The sequence below is a fragment of the Bison bison genome, unplaced genomic scaffold (assembly GCF_000754665.1).
Source record: "Bison bison bison isolate TAMUID 2011002044 unplaced genomic scaffold, Bison_UMD1.0 scf7180017864508, whole genome shotgun sequence".
Classification (NCBI taxonomy): domain Eukaryota; kingdom Metazoa; phylum Chordata; class Mammalia; order Artiodactyla; family Bovidae; genus Bison; species Bison bison.
In genome coordinates, this window is record NW_011495064.1 from 849,937 (window position 1) to 860,347 (window position 10,411).

At 39.5% G+C, this 10,411-nt stretch overlaps 1 pseudogene; it reads right to left on the reverse strand.

Moving 5' to 3' along the window:
• Positions 1-7,489: 7,489 nt before the first annotated feature.
• Positions 7,490-8,706, reverse strand: LOC104980962 (annotated as a pseudogene).
• Positions 8,707-10,411: the final 1,705 nt, after the last annotated feature.

Consider the following 10,411-nt stretch of genomic DNA (forward strand, 5'->3'; position numbering starts at 1 on the left):
CCTGGAGTAACAGGCAAAATTGGCCTTGGAATACGCAATGAAGCAGGGCAAAGACTAATAGAGTTTTGCCAAGAAAGTGCACTGGTCATAACAAACACCCTCTTCCAACAACACAAGAGAAGACTCTATACATGGACATCACCAGATTGTCAACACCAAAATCAGATTGATTATATTCTTTGCAGCCAAAGATGGAGAAGCTCTATACAGTCAGCAAAAACAAGACCAGGAGCTGACTGTGGCTCAGACCATGAACTCCTTATTGCCAAATTCAGACTTAAATTGAAGAAAGTAGGGAAAACCACCAGACCATTCAGGTATGACCTAAATCAAATCCCTTATGATTGTATTTCAATATAGTGTCTGCAAATTCAGCATTCATAATTTTTATTCAGATTGCTGCTATACTTTATAAAGATTAATGATTAGAAAGATGAAAAATGTATTTTAGAAACATTATGTCCATACATGGAATGATATCACTGTTCAAGGCTTATATATTTACCTACAAATTTTGTTATATTATTTTGTGATTTTTTTATTTTATTTTAATTCTAGCCATTAAAGTACATGTGTATCATAATTTTACTTTAATTTTAACTTGCATTTCAAAATGCAAATGCCAATGCTGAAGATGGTGAGCAAGTTTTATGTTATTATTTTAATTCTGTGTATCCTTTTAGTAAAGTATCTATCAAAGAGTTTTGCACATTTGTTGATTCGGTTGCTTCTGCTTTTGCTACTGGTCTTTGGGAGTTTTTGTATCATCTATATACATTTCACTTTTTTGAATATGTGATTCACAAATACTTCCACACCTCAGTTTTGCATTCATGTTTTGTTGAGACAAGAAGACAACTTATTTTCTCCTTATGAGTCCCTTTTTACATATTTAGCAGACTTAATCTTAATAATACAATTTTAGTTATAGGAACTTATTATGACTCGTTGATTGTTCAAAGGAAAGACATTGAAATAATCACGTATCAGTACTGATGTAGCTACTATTAATCACAAGCTCTTGAACTAGTTTTCCCTACTTTGGGATGCTATTTCAAATAATTGTCAAAGTGTCATACTTGCTGTGAGCCAAGTTTTAAGGAATCTGCAAAGCCTACAGATTTAACAATGATTTTTAATATCAAAGATCATGTAACAGCAGAACAATGTTGATGACAAAGTTAAATATTATTTTAAAAATATGGTATTTGCCCAAAAAATAAAATGCTTTTAGATGATCAAATGTCTGTAAAAAGTTATATTTATGAAAAACAAAGTAACAGGAACATGCAACACTTTTCTTTAAAATATCAATAGATCGATAGATCTTTCTAAAGTTAGACCTTTCTTGCTAATCTCCCATTGACACTGGGAGCATATGAAAATATTACAAAATAATAGTGAAATGTGTCTGTATCCTCAGCAGTCCATATCCCAAGAAGTTCATATATCAGATGAAAGTGTGTTGAGTACACGCATACCAAAGCAAAGCATCCTTGAAACACCCGAAGTACTCAGCCACAATACACACACGATCATCATTAAAGTCTACAAACAATAAATGCTGGAGAGGATGTGAAGAGGGAACACTGTTGCACAGTTGGTAGGAATGCACGTTGATATAGCCACTATGGAGAACAGTATGGAGAATTAAAAAAAAAAAAAAAACTAGTAATAAAACTACAATGCTATTGTTCAGTCACTCAGTCATGTCCAACTCTTTGAGACCCCATGGACTGCAGCACGCCAGGCTACTCTGTCCTTCACCATCTCATGGAGCTTGCTCAAGCTCATGTCCATCGAGTCAGTGATGCCATCCAACCATCTTGTCTTCTGTCATCCCTCCTCCTGACTTCAATCTTTCCCAGCAACAGGGTCTTTTCTAATGAGTCAGCTCTTCACATCAGGTGGCTAAAGTATTGGAACTTCAGCTTCAGTTTCCATCCCTCCAATGAATATTGAATACAACAATCATTGGGAGCTGTGGAATACTGGCCTAAGTCCTTTTGAAGGTCGCCATTACTGTCATTACCCCTACCATAGGCCAAACTACAGGGAGGTTTGGAACACAGCCCCACCCATCAGTAGAAACATGGATTAAAGATTTACTGAGCATGGCCCAGTGTCAGACTTTTTTGGGGGGCGGGGGGCCTCTAAAATCACTGCAGATGGTGACTGCAGCCATGAAATTAAAAGACGCTTACTCCTTGGAAGGAAAGTTATGACCAACCTAGATAGCATATTCAAAAGCAGAGACATTAGTTTGCCAACAAAGGTCCGTCTAGTCAAGGCTATAGTTTTTCGTGTGGTCATGTATGGATGTGAGAGTTGGACTGTGAAGAAGGCTGAGCGCCGAAGAATTGATGCTTTTGAACTGTGGTGTTGGAGAAGACTCTTGAGAGTCCCTTGGACTGCAAGGGGATCCAACCAGTCCATTCTGAAGGAGATCAGCCCTGGGATTTCTTTGGAAGGAATGATGCTAAAGTTGAAACTCCAGTAGTTTGGCCACCTCATGCGAGGAGTTGACTCATTGGAAAAGACTCTGATGCTGGGAGGGATTGGGGGCAGGAGGAGAAGGGGACGACAGAGGATGAGATGGCTGGATGGCATCACTTACTTGATGGATGTGAGTCTCAGTGAACTCCAGAAGTTGGTGATGGACAGGGAGGCCTGGCGTGCTGGGATTCATGGGGTCGCAAAGAGTTGGACACGACTAAGCGACTGAACTGAACTGAACTAAGCACGGCCCCACCCATCAGAGCAAGATCCAGATTTCCCCACTGCCAGTACCTCCCAGCAAGAAGTTTCCACAAGCCTCTTACCCTTATCCATCAGAGGGAAGACAGAATGAAAACCACTATCACAGAAAACTAACCAAACTTATTACATGGACCACAGCCTTTTCTCACTTAATGAAACTATGATCCATGCCCTGTAGGGCCACCTAAAATGGACAGGTAATGGTGGAGAGTTCTGACAAAGTGTGGTCCACTGGAGAAGGGAATGGAAACCACTTCAGCATTCTTGCCTTGAGAACCCCATGAACAGTATGGAAAGGAAAAAAGATATGACACTTTTTGATGAATTTTCCAGGTTGGTAGGTGCCCAACATGCTACCAAAGAGTGAAGAAATAGCTCCAGAAGGAATGAAGAGGTTGAGCCAAAGTGGAGACAACACACAGCTGTGGATGTGTCTGGTGGTAAAAGTAAAGTCCGATGCTGTAAAGAACAACACTGCATAGGAACCTGGAATGTTAGGTCCATGAACCAAGGTAAATTAGAAGTGGTCAAACAGGAGATGGCAAGAGTGAACATTGACATTTTAGGAGTCAGTGAACTAAAATGGATGAGAATGGGTAAATTTAATTCAGATGATCATTATATCTATTACTGTGGACAAGAATCCCTTAGAAGAAATGGAGTAGCCCTCATAGTCAACAAGAGAGTCTGAAATGCAGTACTTAGGTGCACTCTCAAAAATGACAGATCTGTTTGTTTCCAAGGCAAACCATTCAATATCACAGTAATCCAAGGCTATGGTCCAACCACTAATGCCAAAGAAGCTGAAATTGAATGGTTCTATTATGACCTCCAAGACTTTCTAGAACTAACACACCCAATATATGTCTTTTTCATCATAGGGGACTGGAATGCAAAAGTAGGAAGTCAAGAGATACCTGGAGTAACAGGTAAGTTTGGCCTTTGAGTACAAAATGAAGCAGGGCTGAGTCTAACAGAGTTTTGCCAAGAGAATGCAACGGTCATAGCAAACACCCTCTTCCAACAACACAAGAGATGACGCTACACATGGACATAACCAGATGGTCAATACCAAAATCAGATTGATTATATTCTTTGCAGCCAAAGGTGGAGATGCTGTATATAGTCAGCAGAAACAAGATTGGGAGCTGATTGTGGCTCAGATCATGAACTCTTTATTGCAAAATTCAGACTTAAACTGAAGAAAGTAGGGGAAACCACAAGGCCATTCAGGTATGACCTAAATCAAATCCTTTATGATTGTACAGTGGAAGTGACAAATGAATTCAAGGGATTAGATCTGACAGAGTGCCTGAAGAACTATAAATGGAGGTCTGTAATGTTGTAAAGGAGGTGGTGATCAAAACCATCCATGAAAACTTCCATAAGACCCAGCAATCCTACTCCTGGGTATATTCCCTGAGAAAACCATAATTCAAAGAAATATGCAGCACTATTGACAATAGCCAGGACATTGGAGCAACCTAGATGTACACTGACAGCTGAATGGATAAAGAAGTAGTGGTACCTATATATAATGGAATATTACTCAGTCATAGAAAGTAATGAATTTGTGTCAGTTCTAATTAGGTGAATGAATCTAAAGCATGCTATATAGAGTGAAGTAAGTAAGAAAGAGAAAAACAACTATTGTATATTAATGCAAATAAAATGGACTCTAGAAAATTTGTACTGGTGAATCTATTTGCAGGGCAGGATTGGAGAGGCAGACATGGAGAAGAGACTTGTGAACACAGCAGGGGAAGGAGAGAGTGGGGAAAATTGAGAGTAGCACTGAATCATTTACATTACCATGTGCAAAGCAGATCTAATGGGAAGTCGCTGTATAACACAGCTCAGCCCAGTACTCTATGACAACCTAGAGAAGTGAGATGGGGTGGAGAATAGGAGGGAGGTTCAAGACAGAGGGGACATATGTATCCTTAGGGTTGATCCACCTTGTTGTGTGGCAGAAATCAATACAACATTGTAAAGCAATAATCCTCCAATTAAAAAAATAAAAATAAAAAGGCACCAAAATCTACATTCCTGAGAAACATTTCCTGCCTCAGTACAGCTTTTCACCAGATGAACAGACACAAAAGAGGTACTACCTACTACCACCTACCATTGTGAAACATTAATATGTATGCAGATATATTCTCCTTTAGAATTTTATTTAAGCCTGTGAGATTACTTCACAGAGCACTTCTGGTGGGGTGTTCTGACTAGTCTTATACTTTAAAAATAAAGACATTGGAGTGTCAGGTTACTTGTGCTTTCCTGCTTTCCCATTCTAAGATATGACTTCTGCACCCTTCCAAGGATGAAAGATGGAGAAGGAAATGGGAACCTACTCCAGTATCCTTGCCTAGAAAATCCCATGGACAGAGGAGCCTGGTGGGCTGCAGTCCATGGGTCACAAAGAGTTAGGCATGACTGAGTGACTAACACTAAGGATGAAAGTAGTGGAAACAAAAGACTGGACACTTGCTGGCACCTATCTTCATGTTATTAGCCAAAATTGAGTCATTGCTTCATACTCAGCTGGAATAGAGGCTGAGAAATTGAATATTTCAAATCCACATAGTACAGCTAAATTGGTTATGAGATTGAAGTTTTGAATTTGTATATCCTGAGCAGGTCTACACCATCTCTTATATTATTTTCTGTGTATTAGTTGTCTCTTGCAGTTTTAGTAAATTACCACAAACTGAGTGCCTTAAAATTTATTATCTTAGAGTTCTGTAGATGATAGGTCAAAAGTGTTGGGAGGGTCACATTCTTTTTTTTATGCTCTAGTGAGTATTCCATCTTTCTTGTTCAATTAAATTATTGGCAGAATTTTCTTCCTTGAGGTTGTCGGACAGAGGACTGATTCTTTGCTGGCAGACCACCAAATGCCATGCTCACTCTCTAGAGATCAGGACAGTCCTTACTCTTTGCCCCAACAGACGTTGGAGCCAACAATGACAAAATGAGCCCTCCTTTTCTCTGCTCCATCTGTGATAACCTATGTTTTGAATACTGCTTTTATTTCTCTTCTTGTTTTCAAGGCTTATGTGATCAGATTGGTTCTACCTGAATAATCTCCCCATCTCAATGATTCATGATATTAATCATATCTATAAAGTCCATTTTGTCAAGTAATGTAGTGTACTTGTTTCCAGGGATTCTAGTTCATCTCACCTGGAGACATATCTATCACAATCTCCCAATGAAATAGCATGACTGGCTTATGTGGTCTTCATTTGATTGAACCATTAACTTCCATAAATTTCTCTCTGATACACCATATGATAGTACATCCCAGGATAAAGACAGTTCAGTTCAGTTCAGTTCAGTTCAGTCGCTCAGTCGTGTCCGGCTCTTTGTGACCCCATAAATCGCAGCACACCAGGCCTCCCTGTCCATCACCAACTCCCGGAGTTCACTCAGACTCATGTCCATTGAGTCGGTGATGCCATCCAACCATCTCATCCTCTGTCGTCCCCTTCTCCTCCTGCCCGCAATCCCTCCCAGCATCAGGGTCTTTTCCAATGAGTCAACTCTTTTCATGAGGTTGCCAAAGTATTGGAGTTTCAGCTTTAGCGTCAGTTCTTCCAATGAACACCCAGGACTGATCTCCTTTAGGAAAGACAGTTAGGTTATAATTAAAACTAAAACTAGAGAATGAAATAATTGTCAAAAGAACTGTAGCAGAAGTTCTCAGGGACAGCTACAACAAATCATCTCTTAATGTTGCTGATATGAGGATAGAATTGGGAAGATGGGCGTTAATAATCCTAGTGAGATAAGCTCACTTTCCTTCATTATATCAGTCAATGATTTAAAAGAGATAAAGACATGGGAGGTTAGTCCAGACACACTAATGTGATGCAATTGTATGGACTGTGGGTAATTCTGAAAATAACTTCTAAAACTTTTCTTCACTTTTATATCTATATATATTTTCTTTTAAAAATTCAAATTGACATAGATTTAGCTGTCAGAATGCAGTTATGTAACAGATGAAACAAGGCAAAGCAAATTATTTTGGATCAAATTTGCTAAGCAGAACATGCAAATATGTGCAAAGTAAACCAGTTAAGATGAGTAGGAAGGTACTCTTTTATCATGCACTTAGGAAGAGAACAAAGTCTATGAATGCTATTCTTTGGGTTTTATGATTGGAGTAATTTCATGTGAGTTTATAGTGGATAAGCAAATATGCTCCCAATATTACTGGTCCTCTGAAAAATCTAGATTTTTTTGCTAGCAGTCTGATGTTGGCACCAGCAATGTTCATTTACCCATTCACTCATTCAATCCCTCCTTCAAACATCCAATTTTCAACTGCCAGTAGTCATTTTCTGTGCTATAGAATCAAAGAATGCCAACAAATGCAAGTGTGGAGATAGAAATAATTATTTAGATAAAGAAACATATACTTCCCAGTGTATTTAGGCCAAAAACCCTAACTGATTCAATTTTGTTTGAGCTTTTTTAATATGTAAATTACTATGTAATTCATGAGGCAGGATTATTCTTTAGGCATGGAGGATTGACGACTCATTTATCTGGTATATATCCAAGCCCAGTAAATTGTGGGTTAGTTTTCTAAAGTATTCATAAGTGCATCTGAGAATAGAAGTGCCTAACTCCTTAAGGAGGGAAGATAGAAGCTGAAAACGTTTCTCTGTTAACTGTTTAGCAAACAGTTAAAACATTTATAATTAAAATCATCACATTATTTTTTAAGTAATAATTTTCTCAGCGTTGTAACCACATCCTTGTTCTGAAGGCTGTATATCATGGGATTGAACATCGGAGTCACTATGGTGTGGAACAGAGAGAGGAGTCTGTCAGTTCCTGCAGAATGACTGGATTTTGGTCTTGAGTAGGTAATGGCAGCAGATCCAAAGAATAACACCACAACCAACAGGTGAGAAGAGCACGTAGAGAAGGCTTTAGCCTGTCCTCTGGCTGTTGGTGACCTCAGAATAGTGGAAATGATTTGGCTATAGGAGGCAAGGATCAACAAAAAAGGGATGGCAGCAAATAACAGAGCTACTGCATAGACTGACAGCGTGTGTGCAAAAGTGTCTCCACAGGCCAGCTTCAGAATGGGGGGATGTCACAGAAGAAGTGGCTAATCTCATTCAAATGACAGAAATGCAGAGAGAAGATACGGCACATTTGCCCTATCTGCACTGGGATTCCACTGACCCAGGAGCCCACAGCCAGCTGGAGGCACACCTTCGGGGTCATGACCAGGGGACAGTGCAGAGGGCCACAGACGGCCACACAGCGGTCATAGGCCATCACCGCCAGGAGGAAGCACTAAGTGGCTCCGAGGATAAAGAAGAAGCACATTTGGGCAGCACAGTCCAGCACAGAAATGCTTCTGTCCTGAGTCCAAAGGTTCACCAGAATCTTAGGGAGAGTGATGGACACGTAACAGATTTCCAAGAAGGAAAGATTTGCCAGGAAAAAATACATGGGTTTGTGTAGTGCAGGGTCAAGCCTGCTGCTAAGTCTGCTAAGTCGCTTAGTCGTGTCTGACTCTGTGCGACCCCATAGACAGCAGCCCACCAGGCTCCCTGGTCCCTGGGATTCTCCAGGCAAGAACACTGGAGTGGGTTGCCATTTCCTTCTCCAATGCATGAAAGTGAAAAGTGAAAGTGAAGTTGCTCAGTCGTGTCCGACTCTTAGCAACCTCATGGACTGCAGCCCACCAGGCTTCTCCGTCCATGGGATTTTCCAGGCAAGAGTACTCGAGTGGGGTGCCATTGCCTTCTTCACAGGGTCAAGCCTAGTTAGTATTATTATGAGACTATTTCCAGTTAAGATAATGATGTAAATGATGGAGAACACCCCAAATAATGGCCCTTGAAGGTTTGGAAGGTCAGAAAACCCCAGGAGTACAAATTGCATCACTGTGGACATGTTGTCTTCTGCTTCCATCTCTTCATATTTCATCTGTGGGAATGATTCAATCAAAGGTACTGTTATTTCACTTTCTTTGGCTTTTGTTTCCTTATATATATAAACGATGGTACACCATTCATTTTTTCCAATTCCATTAGAAAACAAACCTATAATTGCTAGGTATCTAACAGGTTGTGGATTACATTTTTCATTATTATTAAATCAATTTGTAAGAAAAGTTATCCATTTAATCTTTATTTTCTGCCGTGAATTATCACTTTTTCTGAAGATATGTGATTATAATTTTGCTCTTCATCTGAGTGCTCAAAAATGCAAAAATTTGAGTTAAATTCATTTATATTAGTGATTTTGCTCTTACAGCCTGTGTTTTCTCTTCACCTCTCAATTCTGTGTTTAATTATTATCAATTGAAAGTTAATTTGATTGCATGGTCAAATATATTGTAAGTGACCTAAGATAGTTTTAGGGATGAATATATTTAATTTTTAAAGTGTTAGTTTCCCTGTGGTATTTCCAAAGTCTTGTTTGGCACTGACATTCTACATATTTCATTTTTTTCTTATAAAAAAAATTGATGAGCTGACTATATAATATAATGGGATGTTACTAGTTTTCAAACATGTGCATTTCAGTGTAAAGTCCATAAATCAGTAGTGATAAGTTCTATTCAGATTTCTCAGTTGAGAGAAAAGGAATTTTAAGCTGTTCTTTTGGCCCAGGAACACTCTAGACGTAAGAGGCAAGTACATCCAGGTTTATGTTCACGAAAGCAGTTCTAGCCAGAATGTTCACCTCTCACCCATTTACTGCATGAAAGAGACACCACCCACAACTCATCTGTGAGATCTTCCTAAATTACCCACATCCTCAATATTGCTGTTTTACTGATGATCCCATTCAATTTATTCATTCTTTCTTTTTTGCATGTGTTTGTGTTAGTCATGCATGTGAATGCAATAGGTTGAGATTTTCCATCTTTTTTGCATTTTTCTTATTATTTTAACTATATTACTAGCTTCTTGTTTTTCCTGTAGATCTTTTTGGGCAATACTTGGTACATTTCTTCCACTAAGTGTGATTCAGTAACTTCTAGAATACATTAAAGATGAATCAATTTGACTGCTTCTTTGGAATTTCCCCCAAGGTATGAGAGTCCAAATAGCTCAGTCAGTAGAGCATCAGGCTTTTAGTCTGAGGGTCCAGGGCTCAAGTCCCTGTTCAGGCGGAGGTTATTTTGGGCTTCCCTGATAGCTCAGCTGGTAAAGAATCTGCCTGCAATGCAGGAGACCGTGGTTTGATCCCTGGGTTGGGAAGATCCGCTGGAGAAGGTATACGTTACCCACTCCAGTATTCTTGGGCTTCCCTTGTGACTTAGCTGGTAAAGAATCTGCCCACAATGCGGGAGACCTGGGTTTGATGCCTAGGTGGGGAAGATCCCCTGGAGAAGGGAAAGGCTACCCAATCCAGTATTCTGGCCTGGAGAATTCCATGGACTGTATAGTCCATGGGGTCACAAAGAGCCAGACACAACTGAGAGATTTTCACTTCACTTCCAAAGTATAAACATGGATTCCCAGTGAAAATGTAAATCTCTCCTTCCTCTCTTTCCTGTTAGAGATCAAACATACTTTTCGTGGGGCATGCATGTGTGTATATTTAGAAATTATACTCTTTTTACTCATTCTTGCAGAAGTAGTAAATTGCTTCATTGTTTTCAGCA